Source organism: Balaenoptera physalus, assembly GCF_965194825.1.
Source record: "Balaenoptera physalus genome assembly, chromosome: 10".
NCBI classification, from domain to species: Eukaryota; Metazoa; Chordata; class Mammalia; order Artiodactyla; family Balaenopteridae; genus Balaenoptera; species Balaenoptera physalus.
In genome coordinates this window covers 8,668,009-8,692,274 of record NC_138889.1, presented here as the reverse complement: position 1 = coordinate 8,692,274, position 24,266 = coordinate 8,668,009, and the positions used below count along the sequence as shown (strand labels likewise).

General features: G+C 45.9%; 1 long non-coding RNA gene across 1 annotated transcript; it reads right to left on the bottom strand.

Moving 5' to 3' along the window:
- Positions 1-16,029: 16,029 nt before the first annotated feature.
- Positions 16,030-24,112, bottom strand: LOC309668412. The gene is made up of 3 exons (XR_014268220.1): positions 23,422-24,112; positions 18,636-19,612; positions 16,030-18,074 (listed from the first exon to the last, which is right to left on the bottom strand). It is a non-coding gene; the product is annotated as an uncharacterized lncRNA (long non-coding RNA).
- Positions 24,113-24,266: the final 154 nt, after the last annotated feature.

Genomic DNA, 24,266 nt, shown 5'->3' with positions numbered 1-24,266 from the left:
CTCGCTGCTCGGCAGCCCACGCCTGGAGAGACAAAGGGCGCGCGGTGAGGCGTGATCGCTTCCCGGGCTCCGCCACCCAGTCAATGGGGCTTGCTGGATCCCTGCCCTAGGACGCTCTCAGGCCTTATTAACAGACCTCAGCTGTTGCCCAAAGCCCTTACCTCACCCAAGAGGGCTCTATTTGCATGATAATGCCCTCTTTGGGGGGATGATTGCTTAATTAAAGAACAGCAATCACTTTAATTAGCATGTCTCCTTGCGCCCTGGTCCTTCCTCGGATTCCAACGAGCTGCTCATTAGGTCTGGGCACTGGCACAAATCTGGGGCCTCTGTCACCAAAGGGAGGCTCCCAGGGCTGGCAGCTCCCAGGGCTGGCGGCTCCAGCCGGGACCTTGGGGACAGGAGGCCCAGCCCTACCAAGAGCACAACCCAGGCTTTGTGAGGAGAGCTACCGATGGGCCTGGGCCAGCACCCTCAGGGCCCACGACCTGCGTGCAGGGGAGGGCCAGGCCCTGGAGGGTGACATCTGCTGGCTTTCTCTCGGCCTCTGCTCATCCGCTCAGGCCACACTTCCCTTTTCAGCTCTTTTTGCCCTTAACCTTTCGCTGCTTGATACCATCCTCCTCCTCCCATGAGCTACTTTCTGTGACCCCCAACCCATCTCTCTTTTCCTCCCCACCCCACACCTGAATCTGTTTTCATCTCAGTGCCCCGCAGATTCCTCACTCCCAGTTTTAGGGGATGATTTTCTCCCTTAACAGGTTGTGTAGGGGATGGCACGTAAAACAAAATAAAAACAAACAAGGAAAAACACCTGTCCTGATCCAGAGATGGTCTCCTCCCCTGGGTGAGATCACCACGTTTCTGTAGCTTCTCTTCCTTGAGATCTAGGGAGATATCCAGGGCCCTGAGAAGGATTTCCAGAAATGTGGGCCAATGTGGATTCTTACTGCCAAAGCTCACCTTTCCCTGATTGTTAGTAAAGCAGAAGTTATTTAGTTGGTTGCTGGACAACCACTTCCTATACACTACAAGGAATGTCAGCCAAACTGTACTTTGATATTTCTCTTGATGTTTTCTAGAAGATCTTTTCTAGAATAAGGACAATAGCCTCCCCTCCAGAAAAATATCTTCTCTCTTTGCCTGGATGTCAATGTACCTAACATCAATTGACCTTCAGCCCCCTTTCCTACATCACACACCTACACACACACACACACACTCCATCCCTCAAGGCCTCTGTCTGTAAGATTCTGTCTATTGCAAATAAAGGTAAAATACACATTTAAAAAGTGATAAGATAGAAATAGCCCTGGATTTGCACTCAAGAGATCTGGCTTCCAGTGCAAGATTAGCATGTGAGGCAGAAACACCCCTTCCACCCGTTTTCTGGGGTCTTCAGGAAGACAGTGAGAGAGAGACTCCTGGACCCCAACCCTGGAGAGGGACCCAACCCAGCCTCTCACTCAGTTTGGGGCTCTCTCCCGCCTCAGTCTGCTGAGCGCACGTCCAGCCTGTACCATCTCCAGCTTGCTGGCCTTTGTGCCCCCAGAGTGAGCAGGCCTGGGCCCCCCTTCAGAGTCCCCGCCTTCGCCGGCCTGGCAGGAGAATTCAGGGTGGGGAGGAGGTAGCTGGGAGCAGCTCTGGGGACGCAGGCTGGAGAGAGAAGGGGGAGGGGAGGGAACGCACAAGGTGGGGGTCCCCGGGGAGAAAGAACCTCCATCAACCCTGGGCATCATCCTGTGGAGAGAGTAACAACAAATCAGAGGTAAATCCACTTCCTGGCAGGAAGCTGAGCCTGAAACCAGATGAAGCCACAGCGGTTCAAAGGCAGAGTGACACCCAAACAAGAGAGCAGCTCTTAATCCCCCATAGAAAGATGAGAATGGGGAGCTCAGGCCCAGGAGGGAGATTGCCCGGCTTTGTTTAACCAGGACTGAAAACACAGCCCTATTGAGAGGCCGGGCCTCCGAGACACAGACCCGGAGGGGCAGTTGCCAATTTGAAGGCAGCCCAAGGCTGCCAGCTTTCACCTTTTTAGCTCTGGCCTTGGCAGTAATGAGGCGAAGGGGCAGGACTTTTAACTGGCTGGGTCAGAAATGTTTCCTCATTAGACAAACATTGGGGGGGGGGGGGGCGGGCAGGGGATGAGTCTCAGCTTGGAACCAAGAACTTCCAGAAAAGAGGCAGAGCCGGGGGCGTGTGAGGCAGGCTCCTTCCACCCCCAGCCCCGCTGAGTCCCCAGGCCCTTCACCTCCGCCGAAGCCTCAACAGCTGCCATCTTCACCACAGCCTGAAGGGAGCCGGAAGCAGTGTCAAGCGGGCCAGAAGAAGGTCCAGACAGACATGAAGTGACAAACGGGTGGCCAGGGGAGAGGCCTGCCCCGAGGCTAGTTCTTGACCTGTAAATCAGCACCTGGGCTAAGGTAAACTCGGGGAGGACATCCCCCAGCCGTTGGGCAGACAGGGCCCACGGGAGGGAGGGGTCCCTCTCCTGGATGGCAGCAGGGTCACATCCTGCATCCTGCTGGGTCTTCTCCAAAGCTGTTTGTCAACCTGCTCCCCTCAGGGACCTAATTAGGGCTTAGGAGGTGATTCACAGAGATGAGAAAGGGGATGGTCCCAGCTGAGTCAGGGGATCCCATCCTCTCAGCCACACATCTCAACCAGAGGTCTGCTTACGTTTACTTGATATACCTTCCCTGTAAGATTTCAGCTAAAGAGACAATCACAGAATCTAGAAAGTTCGAAAGGCAACACCCTAAGGGGTAAGATGCTCTGGAGGAAAGATCCATAGATCTCTACTTTCAGGAAAACATCTCTGCAGAGCTGGCATCCAAATGTAATTCATTGAATAAATGCTTATCAGACACCTTGTTTATATGCCCACTAGTTCCACAGAAGATTTGAGGAAGCTTATGAAGAGATGCACATAAAAAGTAGAGAGGTAAATATAAATGGGAATAAATTACCAGGACCAGAGAAAACATACCTTAACAGAAATCCAGACTAGGGAAGAGAAGTCTATAGATGCAGGTGATAAAGTTCTATATATTTACTGTTACTGAACTCCAAAGTGACTTCTGATTTTCCTATAAGGCAGGGGGGTGGGGGGAGAGGGTCTGGTATCTAATTCTCTTTATCAGAATACAAGAACTATACCAGCTTCTCAGGCTAAGCAAAAACATCTTCCACCTTAACATTTTAGAAGAAATTTTTCACAATGAACATCATATAGGAAGTGCTGTGTAACAGAATTGACTATGTCTTTAGCAGGCTACTGAAGGAATTGGACTCCTTTGGCAGATTCTGGGCTTAGTCAATAAAAACTAAAAGCATTAACATTAAACCGCAACTCTATAAAAATAGCTTGTTAGTGTATAGGAATGCAAGAGATTTCTGTGCGTTAATTTTGTATCCTGCTACTTTACCAGTTCACTGATTAGCTCTAGTAGTTTTCTGGTAGCATCTTTAGGATTCTCTATGCATACTATCATGTCCTCTGCAAACAGTGACAGTCTTACTTCTTCTTTTCCAGTTTGGATTCCTTTTATTTTTTTTCTTCTCTGATTGCTGTGGCTAAAACTTCCAAAACTATGTTGAATAATAGTGGTGAGAGTGGGCAACCTTGTCTTGTTCCTGATCTTAGAGGAAACGGTTTCTGTTTTTCACCATTGAGAACAATGTTAGCTGTGAGTTTGTCATATATGGCCTTTATTCTGTTGAGGTAGGTTCCCTCTATGCTCACTTTCTGGAGAGTTTTTTATGGTAAATGGGTGTTGAATTTGGTCAAAGGTTTTTTCTGCATCTATTGAGATGATCATACGGTTTTTATCCTTCAATTTGTTAATATGGTTTATCACGTTGATTGATTTGCATATATTGAGAATCCTTGCATTCCTGGGATAAACCCTACTTGATCATAGTGTATGAGCCTTCTAATGTGCTGTTGGATTCTGTTTGCTAGTATTTTGTTGAGGATTTTTGTATCTATGTTCATCAGTGATATTGGCCTGTAGTTTTCTTTTTTTTGTGACATCTTGGTCTGGTTTTGGTGTCAGGGTGATGGTGGCCTTGTAGAATGAGTCTGGGAGTGTTCCTCCCTCTGCTATATTTTGGAAGAGTATGAGAAGAATAGGTGTTAGAGCTTCTCTAAATGTTTCATAGAATTCACCTGTGAAGCCACCTGGTCCTGGGCTTTTGTTTGTTGGAAGAATTTTAATCACTTTCAATTTCAGTGCTTGTGATTGGTCTGATCATACTTTCTATTTCTTCCTTGTTCAGTCTTGGAAGGTTGTACTTTTCTAAGAATTTGTCCATTTCTTCCAGGTTGTCCATTTTATGGGCATATAGTCGTTTGTAGTAACCTCTCATGATCCTTTGTATTTCTGCAGTGTCAGTTGTTACTTCTCCTTTTTCATTTCTAATTCTGTCGGTTTGAGTCTTCTCCCTTTTTTTCTTGATGAGACTGGCTAATGGTTGATCAATTTTGTTTATCTTCTCAAGGAACCAGCTTTTAGTTTTATTGATCTTTGCTATTGTTTCCTTCATTTCTTTTTCATTTATTTCTGATCTGATCTTTATGATTTCTTTCCTTCTGCTAACTTTGGGGGTTTTTTTGGTTATTCTTTCTCTAATTGCTTTAGGTGTAAGGTTAGGTTGTTTATTTGAGATTTTTCTTGTTTCTTGAGGTAGGATTGTATTGCTATAAACTTCCCTCTTCGAACTGCTTTTGCTGCATCCCATAGGTTTTGGGTCATCGTGTTTTCATGGTCATTTGTTTCTAGGTATTTTTTGATTTCCTCTTTGATTTCTTCAGTGATCTCTTGGTTATTTAGTAGCATATTGTTTAGCCTCCATGTGTTTGTATTTTTTACAGTTTTTTTCCTGTAGTTGATATCTAGTCTCACAGAGTTGTGGTCAGAAAAGACACTTGATATGATTTCAATTTTCTTAAATTTACCGAGGCTTGATTTGTGACTCAAGATATGATCTATCCTGGAGAATGTTCCATGTGCACTTGAGAAGAAAGTATATTCTGTTGTGTTTGGATGGAATGTCCCATAAATATCAATTAAGTCCACCTGGTCTAATGTGTCATTTAAAGCTTGTGTTTCCTTATTTATTTTCATTTTGGTTGATCTGTCCATTGGTGGAAGTAGGGTGTTAAAGTCCCCTACTATTATTGTGTTACTGTCGATTTCCCCTTTTATGGCTGTTAGCATTTGCCTCATGTATTGATGTGCACCTATGTTTGGTGCATAAATATTTACAATTGTTATATCTTCTTCTTGGGTTGATCCCTTGATGATTATGTAGTGTCCTTGTCTCTTTTAATAGTCTTTATTTTAAAGTCTGTTTTGTCTGATATAGGTATTGCTACTCCAGCTTTCTTTTGATTTCCATTTGCATGGCATGTCTTTTTCCATCCCCCCACTTTCAGTCTGTATGTGTCCCTAGGTCTGAAGTGGGTCTCTTGTAGACAGCATATATATGGGTCTTGTTTTTGTATCCATTCAGCCAGTCTGTGTCTTTTCACTAACAACGAAATATCTGAATGAGAAATTAAGGAAACACTCCCATTTACCATTGCAACAAAAAGAATAAAATACCTAGGAATAAACCTACCTAAGGAGACAAAAGACCTGTATGCAGAAAACTATAAGACACTGATGAAAGAAATTAAAGACGATACTAACAGATGGAGAGATATACCATGTTCTTGGATTGGAAGACTCAACATTGTGAAAATGATACTACCAAAAGCAATCTACAGATTCAATGCAATCCCTATCAAACTACCAATGGCATTTTTCAAAGAACTAGAACAAAAAATTTTACAATTTGTATGGAAACACAAAAGACCCTGAATAGCCAAAGCAATCTTGAGAAAGAAAAACGGAGCTGGAGGAGTCAGGCTGCCGGACTTCAGACTATACTACACAGCTACAGTAATCAAGACAGTATGGTACTGGCATACAGAAATATAGATCAATGGAACAGGACAGAAAGCCCAGAGATAAACCCATGCACATATGGTCACTTTATCTTTGATAAAGGAAGCAAGAGTATACAATGGAGAAAAGACAGCCTCTTCAATAAGTGGTGTGGGAAAACTGGACAGCTACATGTAGAAGAATGACATTAGAACACTTCCTAACACCATACACAAAAATAAACTCAAAATGGATTAAAGACCTAAATATAAGGCCAGACACTATAAAACTCTTAGAGGAAAACATAGGAAGAACACTCTGACATAAATCACAACAAGATCCTTTTTGACCCACCTCTTAGAGAAATGGAAATAAAAACAAAAATAAACAAACGGGACCTAATGAAACTTAAAAGCTTTTGCACAGCAAAGGAAACCATAAACAAGACGAAAAGACAACCATCAGAAAATATGGTTGGGAGAAAATATTTGCAAACAAATCAACGGACAAAGAATTAATCTCCAAAATATACAAGCAGCTTGTGCAGCTCAATCAAAACAACAAACAACCCAATCCAAAAATGGGTGGAAGACCTAAATAGACATTTCTCCAAAGAAGATACACAGATAGCCAACAAACACATGAAAGGATGCTCAACATCATTAATCATTAGAGAAATGCAAATCAAAACCACAATGAGGTATTACCTCACACCGGTCAGAATGGCCATCAGCAAAAAATCTACAAACAATAAGTGCTGGAGAGGGTGTGGAGAAAAGGGAACCCTCTTGCACTGTTGGTGGGAATATAAACTGATACAGCCACTCTGGAGAACAGTATGGAGGTTCCTTAAAAAACTAAAAAGAGAACTACCATATGACCCAGCAATCCTACTACTGGGCATATGCCCTGAGAAAACCATAATTCAAAAAGAGTCATGTACCACAATGTTCATTGCAGCACTATTTACAGTAGCTAGGACATAGAAGCAACCTAAGTGTCCATCGACAGATGACTGGATAAAGAAGATATGGCACATATATACAACGGAATATTATTCAGCCATAAAAGGAAATGAAATTGAGTTATTTGTAGTGAGGTGGATGGACTTAGAGTCTGTCATACAGAGTGAAGTAAGTCAGAAAGAGAAAAACAAATACCGTATGCTAACAATATATATGGAAGCTAAAAAAATAAAAAATAAAAAAGGTTCTGAAGAAACTAGGGGCAGGACAGGAATAAAGGAATAAAGATGCAGACGTAGAGAACGGACTTGAGGACACAGGGAGGGGGAAGGGTAAGCTGGGACAAAGTGAGAGAGTGGCATGGACATATATACACTACCAAATGTAAAACAGATAGCTAGTGGGAAGCAGCCGCATAGCACAGGGAGATCAGCTCGATGATTTGTGACCACCTAGAGGGGTGGGATAGGGAGGGTGGGAGGGAGAAGCAAGAGGGAGGAGACATGGGGATATATGTGTACGTATAGCTGATTCACTTTGTTATAAAGCAGAAACTAACACACCATTGTAAAGCAATTATACTCCAATAAAGATGTTTGAAAAAAAAAGGGGGAACGGAAGGTGATGTCTCACACCATGTTGTACCCTGCCAAAACTCCTTCCAAAGCTTAAATCATCATTTGCTTTTTAAAGAAATACTGCATGGTTGCAATTATAACTTAACATTTTGTTAAACATGAGGTAAAATGAACTTATTTTTCACATTTTTTGTATGATTTTCAATATAAAAATTTAATCTACCCTTTTTCCCCTGCTAGTAAATAGTAAATATGAACTATTTGGTCCTCATTCTACGTGGATTCACTTTCAGTGACCATTTCCCAGGAACAATTACCCTCCAATAATGAAAAATCTCTGTGTAGCCTGAGGAGTCTGAGACAGGTAGCTTGTCAATAGCATGAAATCCCTTTAAAGTTTCACGCTTTCTCTTAAAATTTCATAAAACTATTTTTATACTCTGTAATTGCTTCTGATAAATTACTCTCTGTTAAATTACTCACACTTCTCTCTGCAAGTCTTTATGAAAAGGATACTCTCAGAAAATGAGCCTTATTCATCCTGTGGTTTTACATCCCCCTGTGGCATGTTGCCTATTTCCCTCATGATGTATGAACTCCATTTGAAAAGCATGGCCATAAAGGATGATCAAAATTACTTTGGTTTTCACAATGTCCAGAGGGGAATGTTGTCATCAACTACTGTACCCCGTCATAGAAAAATCTCAAAAATTCTCCCTTAGAAGATCTAGCTTGGAGCAGTGCTTTCATCACTCAGCAAAGAAAATTAATTGTAAATGTACTCCTAAATTGCTAGACTGATTAATCTGATCTGTGGGATTATCCTAGGTGAGCCAATTCAATTTTGGAGGATAATATCTGCCCCAGATAGTAATTCTGTTTTAGAACAGCAGTAAGTCACCCAACATGGTAGGATTCCAGGACCCTTGGTCCCTTCAATTTATCTACTCCTAATCATGGCAAACAGAAGGCCTAACCCATCTTCAATTAGAGGAATCCTTCCCCTCCTATTTCTAAAGCAAAGATATTCATCCTTATGTAATCCCAGAGCAGATTATTGGGGTATATGTTTTTAAAGTTTTAAATTTAAAAGGTGGGGGAGGACAAAAGAGAAAAAAGAAATCAGAATGGTGTTGTGGTTTAGAATGTTCTAAATTGTTATTTGCTCTGATTCCTGAGGACTTCGATTCTCATGGTGGCATCCAATGAAAGATTTATATGAACATTGACAACCGGGGATCTATCCTGTTCTTATGTGATCCATTTTCTGTCCATTGAGTCAAGGCCAATGAGAAGCTAGTGGAAACCTCAAACAACCTGACATTGGCTTTGACAGATTCCTTCACAACCACAGAGAGAAAATCAGCGATTCAAGTGAGTGGCTGGGCTTGAAAACCCCAGTTGCTTCCCAAGTAAACTATTCCCCAGGAAACACAAAACTATGATTTGCTAAGAAGAAAGAATGAACAATTTTACTGAATACAATTTATTTCATTTTACTGCTGTAACAGAAAGGATATTCCATATCATCAAATGCTGCAAAAAAGTTGAGTAAGATGAAAGCTGAAAAGAACCTGTAGGGTCTCCGTTCAATTAGAGGAGAGTGTCTGAGCCCTGGATACTCACATGGGAGATGAAGCTTGAACTACTGTCAACTTCCTCTCCCAAGCCTGCCTGAGACCATTGGGTATTTGAAGACTGGCTAAAGGGTGTGCTGGTCAATCATATCATAAAACAAATCCAGGTATCAAGCTGAAGGTGGTCTGGTTTAATGGAAAGGGGTTGAACCTTATGGTGATTCCACCACCTCTGGCTGTGTGGCCTTGGCAAAATCGTTCACCCTTTCTGTTTTCTCATTTGTAAAAGGAGGGTGATAACATCTGCTTTCCGGGCTGTCGTGAGGATTAGAAATCTTCCAGCCTTGTTTCTGTTAAAAGCATGGTAAAAGAAGCTATGATTTTCATCATGAGAAGACTATATTTCTAGACTACAGAAGTTTAGTTCCCAGAGAAATGCTTTCATTAAGCAATGTTTTAATGTCTTCATATCAATTGTTATTGAGGATTATCATAAGAAGTTATCATAAGAATTCTGCATAATGTCATTCATTCTGGGTCCTTGTGATTCTTTGCCTGGATAGGACAAATTGCTTTGAATTTGGCACTCAAAAAAGGTTTCCTATTTTTGTTTGCTTTTTATCAATGAGAATCACAGTGTTTTCATTTTCGTTTAGTTGCCAGGAAGCCTAGGGCTAAACTAAATACAATATAAGTCTTTGTTTTCCTCTTCCTCCCTATATGGTTTTGGGGGTTTCATTTCTATTTTAAGCCTCATTTTATATGTGTATATTACCATTACTATTACTCCTACTACGGCTACTACTACTGCTTCTGCTGCTACTGCTATGTAGCATATGGATAGTGACGATGTCAAATTTTACCTGAGCCCTCAGATCCTGGAAAGCAGTGAAAGTTAAGAAATCCCCCCATCTTTTGTGCTCCAGAAGATGGCTACTGAAAAGTACCACCCTTCCCCACAGGACTAAGAAAGACTCCACGATGCCCTTGTTTACCTGTGACAAGGCCAGATATACACCCTCAAAATTCCCTTTCCTTGCCTCAAAAAAATTATCCAAAGAGCTTGTCCCCCCCCCCGCCCCCCATCAATCAGAACAAAATGTTCATTACTGGAACTCCGGTTATGCTCCTCTCCCTCCTCCAGGACCCTGAACTTCGGCCCACCCTCCGCCAGCCAACTGTCCTGAGAATAGGCTGGCCTCAGGGTACAACATTCTCTGATCTGCTGTCCCCTAATTCAACCTTTTCAGCCATCCCACTTCCCTACCCCTGGTTCTTTTCAGCCTTGTTTACTCGCCTCTGGAAAGGAAAATCCCTTTTTTTGCCCAACTCTTAAGATGCTTGCAAATCTCCCAATCGACAATGTTCTTCTACCACAGCAGTCCCTTCCCCTCCCCTAACCTGGCAATACTCCTTCCTGAATAAAGTCCATCCTTACTAAGTCTGGATTTGTATTTTCTTTGAAAGTAGTCATTTGCATCTAAAGAGTAGGCACACACTTAAATATACATACAAATAATCTCATTTAAATTCCATGATAACCACACAATAAGGTCCGTTTTCTAACTACCAACTTCCAATTTAACAGTGAGGAAACAGAATCTCAAGGAATGACTGGTGGAGGGCTTCCCTGGTGGCGAAGTGGTTGGGAATCCTCCCGCCAATGCAGGGGACACGGGTTCGAGCCCTGGTCCGGGAAGATCACACATGCCGCAGAGCAATGAAGCCTGTGGGCCACAACTACTGAGCCCACAGGCCACAACTACTGAGCCTGCACTCTAGAGCCCACGGGCCACAACTACTGAGCCCACGTGCCACAACTACTGAAACCCGCACACCTAGAGCCCGTGCTCTGCAACAAGAGAAGCCAGCGCAATGAGAAGCCCGCGCACTGCAACGAAGACCCAGTGCAGCCAAAACTAAATAAATTAAATAAATAAATTTATATTAAAAAAAAAAAAGAAATGACTGGCCAGTTGGTGAAGTAGAGACCTGAAGATCCTGTGTCTTGAAGTCCTGGCTTACTCTTGCTCCTCCATCACTGACCTTTCTTGGACGTGGACAAGCTGCACATAAAGCTGCACAGCCTTTCTGGCCTGTTCCGCCCTGCCCAGACGTGATTACTCACGTGCGTCATGATGCTTGGTGTGTGTTGGCTTGTTTCCCCAGGAGCGCACGGCTGGCCTGGTGATTAAGGACATTCTGCCTGTGAAGACAGCGGATAACCCCATGCACGGAGACCCTGGTGGAGTAACCTCTCTCTACGTGCAAGCGTCATCGCTGGCCATCAGGTCGGATGTGTGACTGCAGTCCCGTTCTGCCTGGTTCCAAAAGCATTTGAGGTTGACCTTAGTTACTTCACCTAATCTCTCAACAACCTAATGAGGCAGGTGATTATCTCCATTGTCCAGATGAGAAAACTAAGGTTAATCCTTGGATGGCTCCGTCCGTGGTTCCAAAAATAATAGTTACTATATATCAGAGACAAAAAGAACACTGTGAATTACGTATTATTATCCCCATTTTTTTGAGGAAGAAATCAGAGAAATTAAATAATTTAAATAATTGGCCCAAAATACTGCAGAGCCCCGTCTTTACTGGACTCTTCTGAGCTCTTCTTCTTTTCCTCCCCTCCTGCTCTTACTTCTGTTCCTTGTCTTTTTGTTTTTTTTTAATAACCATTTTCCTGGCACATAGTTTAAAGATACCACAAGTTCTGCAAGGCTTGATAAGAAATACAGCAGAGCTCCTGCCCCAGTCGGTTCCTGCTTCAATTCCTTTTAACTGATTCTTTCCCTTCATATTGCTAAGTAGCGAGCTTACATCACTACTCCTAATTTTTCAGTGTTAGACATTTCTTAAAAATTTTTAATGTAGACATCGCTTTGTTCCCCATTATGGAAGTGGAGGATTTCTCTCTCTTTGGCCAAATCCTTCTGCCCTTTTTGCCACACACCCACACACGTTTCCTGCCGTTTCCCAGTGTAATTAGATCATGATTTTCGTTAGATCAACATTCAATATTTACCTTATTATGAATATATAAACACTATTCACAGCCAAGTGCTAAGTATAGAATGATTATTTTCCTTTTCCTGCTAAATTTTTCTCTTGGAGTTAAAAATCACTTTGTTTTTGTTTGTTTAGTTGTTTCGTTCTATGTATTTGTCGCTAATTTAGTGACAAACTCTTCCCACATTGAATGCTGCCTCTCAATCATCCCAAATGCTGAAACTCCTTAGGTATTTTATTCATCTCATTTTCTTGAAGAGATGATCCCGGAGCTTCTGGCTGGACCAGTCTGGACCGGGTGCTTCCCAGGCTGGCTGCAAAGCGGCTGACGTGGGTTCTCTCCTCACTGTCTAACTGGGGCCTCCCTCCTCTCTCGTACAGGGCCCTCTTTTCCCTGGGCGCCATGTTTTCTTCCTTGGTCTACTCCCAGATTTTTGGTGGAGCATATGCTGCACAGTAGCTTCCTGAGGTGGAGCCTATGGGAGACAAAATTTGGAGACATAACAGAAAATATCTTCCTTCTACCCTCACACTTGATGGAGAGTTTAGTTGAGTAGAAAAATTCTAGGTTGGAAGTGGTTGCCCTTCTCCGTAGTCTCCTCATTTCCATTGTTGTCGGGAGGTCTACTGTCATTTTGATTCCTTTATATGAAACCCGCTTCTTTTCTCTGGAGCCTTGTAAGATACTTTCTTTTTCCCTAACACACTGAAATTTCATCATGGTATACCTTTCTGTGTTTTGGTTTTTATAATTCATTGGTTGTTCTGGGCATTCAGTTAGCTCTTTCAGGGTGGAAACTCATGTCTTTAAGACTGGGGAAATTTCCTTGAATGATGCTTTTGATTATTTTTGACCTCCTTTTTCTGTATTCTCTGTTTTTAGAATTCCTGTAATTTGGAGGTTAGCGCTAATGAACACATCTTCTAATTTTCTTTTTTTCTTCTCTCCTAACTTTCCCCTCTACTTTCTGAATAATTTCCTCAACTTATTTTTCTATCATCATAAGAAAATTTTAAAAATTTTCTTCTATCACATTTAATTTTCATAATCTCTTTTTTTCTCTGAGAATTCCTTTTTTTATAGCATCCCATTCTTATCTTTTAGATGCAATATCACATCTTTCTAAGAATATGAGTTTTCTTCTCCTTGCATAATCTGTTTTCTCCAAGATGTTTTTGTCTTCTGTTTGTTTGTTGGGCCTTTGCTTTTCGTGTTAAAATTTCTTCAAATATCTAGTGCTTCTTGGCTGACTGCTTAGGACTGAATACTGAAAGGCTGCTTGGGGTGCTTATCTGTGCATGGGTAGGGCTTGTCAACTGTAAGTCTCACTGTAGGGTGATCTGGCTGGGACATTCCCTTGGGAAACTCTTGATGTCATCTGATAACATTTCTCAGAAAAACTTTATCGTGGTCTCCTGCCTGGAGAGTATTAGCCTGGCTTTCAACATTTAGGGGAAGAAGGCTGGTGGTCTCAACATTCAGTCTGTAAACTTGCACTTAATTCCCGTGTGTTCATGTACTGCTAATAGTGCATGATACCCCCAGTCTAGAAACTGTTTTATCTCTTCTCCTCTAGAAAGGTCTGGTCTTTGCTAGGGATGGGAACGTGGAGTAGGGGAAAGGATCTGGGGCTTACGGCTTTTTGAGCAAACTTTTAATCTCCTTGTTTTCAGCGCTAACTTTGCCCCTCTCCCTTCTAGAAATATCTTATATCACTAATTCCTTAGTCTTTGGGGGTTCTGAGATATGATTTGGAGTTTTTGTGTGTGAGCTAGGATTTAACTTTCTCAGCCCTGCTTAGACAGTTTCCACTTACTAATATGGCATTTATTAAATGTGCTTTCTAGCCTCCAGAATTTTGTTGCTGTTGTCTCCTTTCCCACGTCTTTGTGGGTTTATACTTTCACACAATACATGGAACCCAGGGCCTGTGCTCTTCACCCAGGCTTCCCTTAATTTTCCCCAGTGTCTCCCTTGTCTGTCTTTGGATCATCCTCTCCTCTGCCCCCAAACCTAGTGACTTTTTTGTTTTCATTCTCATTAGATTTTTTTCTTCTCCATGAGCCCTTCTCATGCACACACCTCCTGTCTCATCACTTTGCCTGGTTTCTTGCTCCCAGTGGGGTTTTCCAACATGTCTTGGGCTCAGAAGCCTAATATGTAGAAGTGGGGCTCGGCAGGGCTTCAGGAAGTCTCCCTCAGAGTACAGTCCGAAAACCACTGCCCTGGAGCTGCAGTCTCACCCCTCCCTTACAGAGCAGACAGTCAAGAAGCCCCCTGCTCCAGGTCACGCAGTGGGTACATGGCAGAGCCCTGGGTTCCTGTTACTTCCCCATCCTGTTTCCACCACCAACACTCCTGACTCTGCCACATCAGCTACAATCAGGTTTGACGTCCGCTTGCCTTGTCTTGTCGTGGGTACCCACACGTGCTTGAAGACCACTGCCGTTCTCCTGTGGTCTTGTCTCCCACCACCTGGCGACCGAGAAACTGATCTCTGCGGGGAGAGCCCTTGCAGCAGACCATCACCCTCCTCTTTGGGGGTGATTGGTCTATGGAACCAGCCAGAATCCCTACCTTCGCTCCCAGGAAACACCTTCTCCTGGTCTGAGCGCCCCACCGGTCTCCTCTCCCCAGCTACCCCCTGTCCTTTATCAGATCCTGTTAATTCCCTTCACTGACTGTAGGGGTGAGGCACAGAGGGGCAGGGGGAAAGGGATCTGACACTTAGCTCTACTTAGCTCTTAGCTTTCTACACATGACTTCATTTATTCCTCACTCTGATCCCCATTTTATATTATGAGAAACCAAAGCCCAGAAAGGCTTACAAAGAAAATGTTCTTAAGTGCTATCAGGTCATACAGCCAGAAAGTGCTGGAACTGGAATTACTCTCATCCCTATTTCAGAACAAGTGAGACTGGATAAAGAGGAACCCAGGAGTGAGCAGGAGGGAAGCTTCTGATGCGGACGCTCAGAGGGTACCTGGAAAAAGTGGAATGGTGAAGACGCTAATGGAACCAGACCATAGTAGGCTGGATGGACATTGTAAGTCTGAGTGCTGTGAATTGTGGGGAAAGTGCTGTGAGTTGTGGGGAGATGTTCAGCATTGGGATCAGTGCTGGGGGCTTCTACTGACATAATTACCTGAGCACCTAATGCCTAGCAGAGCCCCCAGATCTCTTTGCTGTCTTTGGGTGCTGGGCAGAGGCTCTGGAGCTAGGACTTATCATGGGCAGCCCTGGCAGCTGAGGGCTCAGTGTCAGCGGAACCCAGGAGCAAGGAAGAGGGCAGGCTCCCCAGGTGGGCTGGGGCCTCCACAGAGTAGACAGCTGTGGCCTCCAAAAGGCAGCCGCTCCAAAGGCTGCATTGTTCTCTTTTTCTTCCTCTGGGACTCCAGGATCAGGATGAGGGAAAGGGGCATTTGGGCAGGAACCTGGTTTACATTTCAGATATAGAGTCTAATTGATTCGGACCTGAGCCTCTTCACTTTTCATTACCCCCAGGAGCCACTGAGCTCCTTTTATGTTCCAGGAGACCCAGACCTCTCCCTCACCAGTAAGACTCCGGGTTAACCCATTCCTGGCCCTCAGATGTATGTGTCCCCAGGCCAGTGTTTGCTGGCGGAGGAGGGGGTGGTGGGGAGAAGTCCCTGGCATCCGCAAGTTACAGAATCAACACCCATTCCTTTCCTACACTTCAGGCTCTCTCCTTCCTCATGGGCACATCCCTGCTGCCTTCTGGCCTGGATTCCCCTTGATTCCCACCACCTCCATCCTTTGCTCCTAGACTGGACAGGTGCTTAAAGAAGGCCACCTCCTGGGCAGTTTGAAGGTCAGGGCTCTTATTTTCCTGTGTGTGATTTTGTGCAGGGTCATTTAATATTTTTGTCCTGCATGTTCCTTATCTGCAGACTATGAGCATTGGGCCTTTTCCTTTCTGTGTATATTCATTTTTTTAAAAAACAAAAGCAATATATGCCTCTGGTAAAAATTTTTTTAAAAATATGTACATATATAGAGGTCATCCTATTAACAGTTTGGTGTAAAGTTTTTCAAACTTTTTATTTATTTATTTTTTAATTTTTATAGGAGTATAGAAGATCTACAATGTTGTGTTAGTTTCTGCTGTACAGCAAAGTGAAATCAGATATACATATACATACCTCCACTCTTTTTTAGATTCTTTTCCTATATAGGTCATTACAGAGTATTGAGTAGAGTTCCCTGTGCTATACAGTAGGTCCTCATTAGTTATCTATTTTATATATATTGGTGTGTATATGTCAATCCCAATCTCCCAATTTATCTCTCCCCTTACCTTTCGAGCTTTTAAAAAGTGAACTTTAAATACTTAAATATATATAGATATATAGGGTTTTATTTTGCTTTGTTTTACATAAATAATACTATACAGGCTGCTCTGAAACATGTTTTACTTAATATATTAAGGATATTTTCCATCTAAAGATATACAGTTCTTCTTCAATCTTTTTAACAGCTGCATAGGATTCCATAAGAGGTACCATAATTTGTTCACCTGTTTCCCTATCGATAAACACCAGAAAGTGTCTAAATGCTGTAATGAACTTGCTTTGTAGTAGACTCAGTGTGGGGCGATTGCTTAGCTCGGGGTTCACATGGAGGCCACGTATGTGATCACCCTCTGTCTCGGGGAGCCGTTTCCTCCTTCTGCATCCTTTAACCTGTAGCCCAAATACGCACAGGGTCATGCTGTTTCCAGGGCCACCATCGTGGGTGCTAAGGTGGTGAGCATCCCTCAAGCTGGACCACTGTGGAGTCCGTTCCCAGCATCCTTCCCACCAACCTGATCCAGGAGAGAGAAGCCCTGTTTTCTTTCTGGTTAGGAAGCTGGGATGACAAAACCCAGGAGCTGCCAGAAGGTCTGAGTGAATGAAGCCACCACACAGAACAGTAGAAATTAGGGATACATCCTTTCTTTTTAATCAAAGGTCTAGATCATTTCTAAGGTCCCTCCGCCCCTCCCATTCTGTGACTCTGAGAGGGGGGCTTTGGAGGGGATGCCAGAGCTCCTCCCGGGCTTCCTTTCTGCTGCATCAAAGTCTCCTTCGTGTGACCCCTAGCTGGGAGCCCCCGAAGCCTTGGTAGGCCAGGGGTCTGCCTGGGAAAGCCCTCTCCTCTGTCCTTGTCTCTTGGGTCTTCCCACTGTAGTCTCCAGTGTCTGCTCACTGGAATGACATCTGTAACACAAGAACTGACTCCTTTGTGAGGCATCGCTTGAAAACTATCACCAGTTGCTTACATCTCAGTGTGGCTTTCAGGTCTTTTCATAAGAACAAGTAGAAGGCAGGGATATCAAGAGAACACCAGGCATATTCAATCAGTCGACGAACATTTACTAAGTGCCCCCGGTACTCCGGGCACTGGGGATAGAAAGTTTCCGAGCTCCTGGTCCCCCCATGGTGGGCTACTTTAGCTCCTGGCTCCCTGACGTCTTCTCCATCTCCACTCCTGACAACATCTGAGGCAACTGGAACATCCGTGTGAGCATGCCATCTAATAGCCTTAAACCTCTTGTTTCCAGAAGCTTCTGCTTCCTCCGTTCCTCCGTCCCTTCCTGCATAGGGTTCTTCTAAGGATCAAATGATCTAGTGTGTATAAATGTGCTTTGTGAACGGTAAAGCACTGCACTGCTAACACCCAGGAAAAGAGGAAGTGCAGGGAGCATGGAGGAGGTGGGAGGGGAGGGAGCAGCGGATAACTGGGAGGGCAGAGAAGGGCAGCCCCAGAGGACCGCACACTGGTAGAACTGGGCTGGGGAGGGGAGGTGACGAGCTTCGGAATGCAGAAAGCATTCAGCCGTCATCCCAGGAGGCAGACCCACCAATCCCAACATTATCCATCTCCCTGGAGGGGGTGGCCTCCGGAGGTTGCCATGACCCGTCTCCAGCGGCAGCTGCCGAGGCCTGGCAGCCTCTCCCATGGGACATCCGTCTGCCTGTCTGTGCATCCACCTCTCCGCAGCCCTGAGGAGCAGGCAGGAGGCTCAGCGGAGCTCCCTTCCCTCCCTCTGCCTGTTTCTCAAATTTCCCGAGATGGACAGAGAGGGACAAGGAGATGCCGGCAACTGGGAGCATCGTTGGGGGTGGGGTGTATGGATTTGGACTTCCTACTCCCCACCCCACGACCACCACCAGGGCCACAGCAGGGCAGGCGGGGCCAGACAGCTTGGGGATGCGCGGCTCCCCCAAGGCAGTGCTGGGATATCAAAGCTGGAAGCGCGGGGGCATGTCAGCCAGCTTTGTGAGCCCGCTCCCATCACGGCATGAAAGCCCGGCTGTACAAACTGCATTCGCTGCGCTCCCAACCTGCATTCCCGATTGGTCACAGCCTGGCCCCAGCTGCATTCCTGGGACAGAGGAGGCAGAGGGGCCTGGCCTCTTTGTTCTTCCCAAATCAGGACTGGAACCATGACAGGCTGATCACATTACCCAGCTGAGGTCAGCCTGGCAAGGATGACCCCTTCCAGCGCCTCCCCCACCTCACCAAGACAGCAGCGCCCACCCTGCACCGCCTAGCTCCCTTACCTGGATCCTTACAACAGGCTCCAGTGGGCCCTAGCTGAGGAAGGAAAATCTCCCAAACCACAGCTCTGCTGTCTCCATCCAAGGTCAGATGCTGGGAGCGGTGCCCAGACCCTCATTCCAGGCCTTGTCCAATTTCAGGCCACCTCCAAGGGCTGCAGCTGCTCTGGGTGGGCCCAACTGCCCTGTTTGTTGTTGGACCTCTCAGAACCCACATGTACCCAAGTGGTATTTAAGACCTGGACTTAGTATCAGAACAAACCCAAGTTTCAGAGTTACCATAGATTAGAAGCTATTCTGTCATAAGCCCCATTTGAACCACTGTCCACTTTGCCTGGGTAAAGCCTTCCACCTCCTCTCCTGTCCTATGCCTGGTTACAAAAACGCAAGCTTTGACATCTGGCTTGCCTGGTATGACATCCTGGCTCTGCCAGTTACTTGCTGTGTGACCTTGGATGATTTACTTACCTTCTCTGGGTCTCAGTTTCCTCCTTTGTAAAACTAGATAACTGTGAAGATGTAAAAAGATGTCGTATGGTAGTTTCTGGCATGCTGTAGACACATGACCAATGTTACTTTTCCTGCTCTCTTCCTTCTCTCTGGAATGCGTGGCCTCAAGCAGAGTCTTCACAAAGTAGCTAATACCCTTTCTTCCTTTCTCTGAATTCCTAAAGCCCCAAGGGTGAGGGCCACGCTCTCTGGAGATGGCTAGACACAACTTACCCTGCGTTGTTCTGAATAGTTTTCTATGTCAGTCTGTGTCTCCCCAGCAAGCTTGTTGGCATTCCAGGCAAGACCTTTTACTTTGTTATTCGTTTAACAAATATGCATTGGACAGAACTGCACAGGCCACTGGGGATTCAGCAGTGCGGAAGGCAGTCAAGTTTCCTGCTCTCACGAAGCTCCTGGTGGAGAGGACAGCCAGGCCACAATCGATCACATGAGGAGTTGCAATAAGTTTTCACCGGATGCAATGGGTGCTGTGATGGGAAAGTACAGGCCATCGTGAGAACACAACAGGGAACTCTGGGGCTTTGGGAAGCCTCCTCTGAGTAAATGACATTTAAGCTGAGATCTGAAACACGGCAGGGACAAGTGGGAGGAAAACAGTCCGGGTTGAGGAAACAAGGGCAGCTGTGAGACGGTAGGGGACTTTGCAGCCCCATAAGGAACTGGATTGTGTTCTAAGTGAAATTAGAAGCCGTGGTGAGGTTTTGAGTAGAGGAATGGCATAATCCAGTGTCACTAGGTAGAGAAAAGAAAGGAGGTGGGGTGGAGGGTGGTGGCCAGAATGGAAAATGGTGGGATTTGATAGGCTCCCGGAGCAGCAGTCTAGGCTGGAGGTGCAATATCTTTTCTAATCTTCACAGTTACCCTAGTTTTACAAATGAAGAGGCTCAGAGAAGTTAAGTAAGTCATCCAAAGTCACACAGCAAGTAAGTGGTAGAGCCAGAATTCAAACAAGGCAGGCCAGATGTCAAAGCTTGTGTTTTTGTAACCAGGAGTAGGACAAGAGGGGAAATGGTAAGACTTCACTCCCAGGCAAAGTGGGCAGTAGTTTAAGAGGAAGGACTGGTGGCCTGGCTTGATAGGGACAGTGGAGACAGAAAGAGGCAGACAGGCCCACAGAGACTACTCCACGGAAGCCCCGTTTATAACTGGGGGCCTGGTGGGCCTGGGAGGACCATGCATTGTCCTGTTGTGAGTTACACAGGCTATGTGAACACCCATCATGACTGATGGGGTATTTTCAGAGATTTTTCATCACCAAGGACTCCTTTTATTGTTCCCGCTCTCACCCCATGAACTGTTTTGAAGGATTTTTTATCCACTAAACAAACTGAATTCATTAAATTACTAATTTGCTTCACTGCTTTGTGTTCTAATAAGCAGGCCTACATAACTGTTGATCCAAGCTTCTGATTGCTGGACATAACTACTGTTGACACATTGAGATGATGCAATTTCAGCCAAAGTAAAGAAATGTGATGTCTTAGTTAGTCTGAGCAACAATTTTATTCATTTTTCCCAATGAATTTTATTGAGCACATATGAATAAACCATAGCCCTTGCCCTCAGGAAGATTTAAGTCTTGCAGGTGATACAGAAAAGGAAAAAGCCAATTATGATAAAGTATGACAATGTTATGTTCTAGGTAAGCACAGGGTTGGATGGGAGATTCAGGAGATACCGAACGCAGCCTTGGGATGTTTTAAGGCCAGAACGTTTGTGTCCCCAGATGCATATGTTGAAGCCCTACACACACACCCCACCATGTGGAGGTATTTGGAGGTCATGAGGGTTGGATGAGGTCATGAGGGTGGGGTCCCCATGATGGGATCAGTGCCCTTATAAGAAGAGACAAAGAGAGCTCTCTCTCCACGTGCACTGGAGAAAGGCCATGTGAGGACATAGCATGAAGGTGGCCATCAACAAGCCAGGAGGAAAGCCCTCACCAGGGGCCAAATTGACCAGCACCTTGATCTTGGACTTCCAGCCTCCAGAACAGTGAGAAATAAGTTTCTATTGATTAAGCAGCCCAGTCTATGGTATTTGGTTATGGCAGCCGAGCAGACTAACACAGAAGGTAAGGTGGATAATTTCCTTTGTCCCTCCAAATCCACTCTACTCCTGGGTCATCCTGCCCCAGACCTCAAGGCCTGACTTAGGACTCTATCAGAGGGGTTCCTCTGCCGTCCAGCTTCCAGGTGGGTTTTGCCAATGGGAGGCCCTGGCTGAGGAGGGTGTCAGTTCCCTCTCTGATCAGCCGCCGTGGACCCTCTCCTGAAGGCCACAGAACTTGCCAGGCAGCCCCTTCTATCACTTCCAGTCTCGCGGGGGTCCAGTCACTGCCCCTTTCCCTTGTCCCTTTAGGCCTCAGGTGGCTGAGGGCTCGAGATGCCGTTGTTAGTGTCCCTTAATACTGCCAAGAGCTTTCTTTTTTTAACATATACATGTATCTATTCCTTTACAAATTCTTTTCCCATTTAGGTAATTACAGAATATTGAGCAGCATTCCGTGTGCTATACAGTAGGTCCTTGTTGGTTATCTATTTTAAACATAGCAGTGTGTACATGTCAATCCCAAACTCCCAATCTATCCCTCCCCCCAACCCGTCCCCCCTGGTAATCCTAAGTTTGTTCTCTATGTCCATGAGTCTGTTTCTGGTTTGTAAATAAGTTCATTTCTATCGTTTTTTTTTTTTAGATTCCACATATAAGCGATATCATATTATATCTGCCAATAGCTTTTTCAATAATCCCTTCTTAAACTCTCAATTACCCGGCTGCAATGAGCCATCAGTTCCTGCTGGGAACCTGACATGTAAAAGGTCAGGAAAGCTTCCCAGAGGAATGACGTTTAAGCTGGTATCTGAAAGGTGAGCAGGAGTCAGTCTTATTACAGAAAATATATGATTTCTATGAGATGTTCCTATAAACACTAAAATAACTCCGCAACCTCCAAAACTGCCTCCAGGGACCCCTGGGGACTTGGCGTGACCAGCTCAGGAATCCCTGGCCTGGAACCTAACGAGGCTGCACAGACCCCAGGGCGGGTAACGTGGGAAAAGAAAAGTTGGGGGCTGCGCCCAGCGGGAGTGGTACTGTGTCCCTCCCCTCGGGGACTCTCCTGGGACTCCTGTCCTCTCAGAGAGCTGCTGGGATGCTGGTGGAAATGATGCCTCGGGAAGGGACGCCCCCCACCAACCCCCCCATCCCCTCCGTGGTCCAGCAGGCTGAGGGGGACGGCTGCCGGAAAGATCAGGTTTCAGGACAAACAGGCCTGCTTCCTCCTGCCTGGCAATCGTGGGTGTCGAGACACCTGCCCAGGGCCCACGCCATCCCAACCCCTCTGGCCCGGCTGTGGGTCCGTCCCGCTCCTCCCTCCCCGCCCCCCAGCCCCGAGTCCACTCCCTCTCCCACTCCCTGTCGCCTCCAATTCCACAATTCCTGTTCATGCTCTTCAGAATCGGGTCTTCCCACCAGCTTAATTCAGCACCTGCTCATGCCTCCCCCTCCCCCAGCTTCCGTCTGAGATGTCACGCTGACCTCACCTCATGTGTCTTTGTGGAGAACACACCACTTACTCCTGTCCCTGGGCTTTGCCAGGTCCCATCCTCCACCTCCTGATTCCTGCCACCTCTGGAGTTCAGCCGTCTCCCCTGCCTTGAGGAGGCCCACAGCCTCCAGACCATCAGTTGCCATCTGCGCCCTTGGATGAGGAGCTTAAGGCTACCTCATACTATTATTTAAATAATAACACAGCCACTATTTATTTCTGCACGTGGCACTTTGTGATGAGCCACGCTCCAAAATCACCCCATCAGGCAGGTGTGGTCGTTGCAGTAGCTGAGAACTTGGGTAACTTTCCAGGCTGGGAAGCAGTAGAGGGAAGACTCAAGCCCAGATCCCTCTGTCTTAAAGCCCTGGATCTTGCCACTCTCCGCATCGCCTTGCCGTGTCTCCCCAGCAGAGTGTAGTTCTCTGTGGATAGAGACCGTATCGTGCAGTGCTCCTGTATCCCATGCCCTGGCAGCCCTGGGCGCAAACCGTGCCCGCCGCTGAGCAAGTACGATGACCATTTAATACTTAAGGCACGTCATGCCAGTGCAGTCTTCTACACAGTCTTCTACAGTCTTCTACACAGAAACTTCTACAGTCTTCCCGCCTCACCCAGGATACAAACCACAGTCTCTTTGATGGCCTGCAAGGCCCTATGTGATCTGCTACACACACGCACACACACACACACACACACACACACACGCACACACACTCTGCCCCTTACCTACTCAGGCTCCTTGCCCTTCCTCAATGTTCCAAACATGGCCCAGAGTCCCTCCATGAACAGCTGGCAGAGCCAGCCCCAGGACTCCTGGCTCCATCACTGTGGGAGGCTGCCTCCCAACTGCCCCGTCACAGCCTTATTGGTTGCCAGAGCTGAGGGAGCTGCACCATGTCTCTGGCAGCTCAGTTTCCCACTCAGCATTCCGGGGCCTGCGGGCCCTCCTACTCCTGCTGCTGGAGCTGTGAAGGCCTCCAGTCTGGCCCCTGCCTCTTTCTTGTACTATGCCACCACTCCCCCTTCCTCCCCGACCCCCAAATACCAGGTGCCCTAACCTCCAGCGGCACATGCCACCCCAGTGTGCACCAGGACCCCTCCCTGCCGGGCTTTGCTGGCTCTGTCCCCACTGCCCAAACGGTCCTCCCAATTCTGGCCTATCCAAATCCTCGGGGTCCTGTTCAAATCATTCCTCATCCCTGAGCTTTCCCAGTCTTCCCTCAGGCCCTTTAGACTCAAATAGCAACTAGTCTCTTCCCTCTGCTGGTCCCCAGGGTGTCGTGATTATCTGCCTCCGCTACCGAGGCCCCTGTGCACTTTCTTACATACATGTCAGTCTCCACCCGTGCACCTGAGCGCCTACAAGGCAGAGCAAGGCCCTTGAACGTGCTGTGCTGTCGCCCAATTCATACACATGGATTTTTTTTTTTTTTTCTTTTTTTTTTTTTTTTATAAATTTTATTTATTTATTTTTATTTATTTATGGCTGTGTTGGGTCTTCGTTTCTGTGCGAGGGCTTTCTCTAGTTGTGGCAAGCGGGGGCCACTCTTCATCGCGGTGCGCGGGCCTCT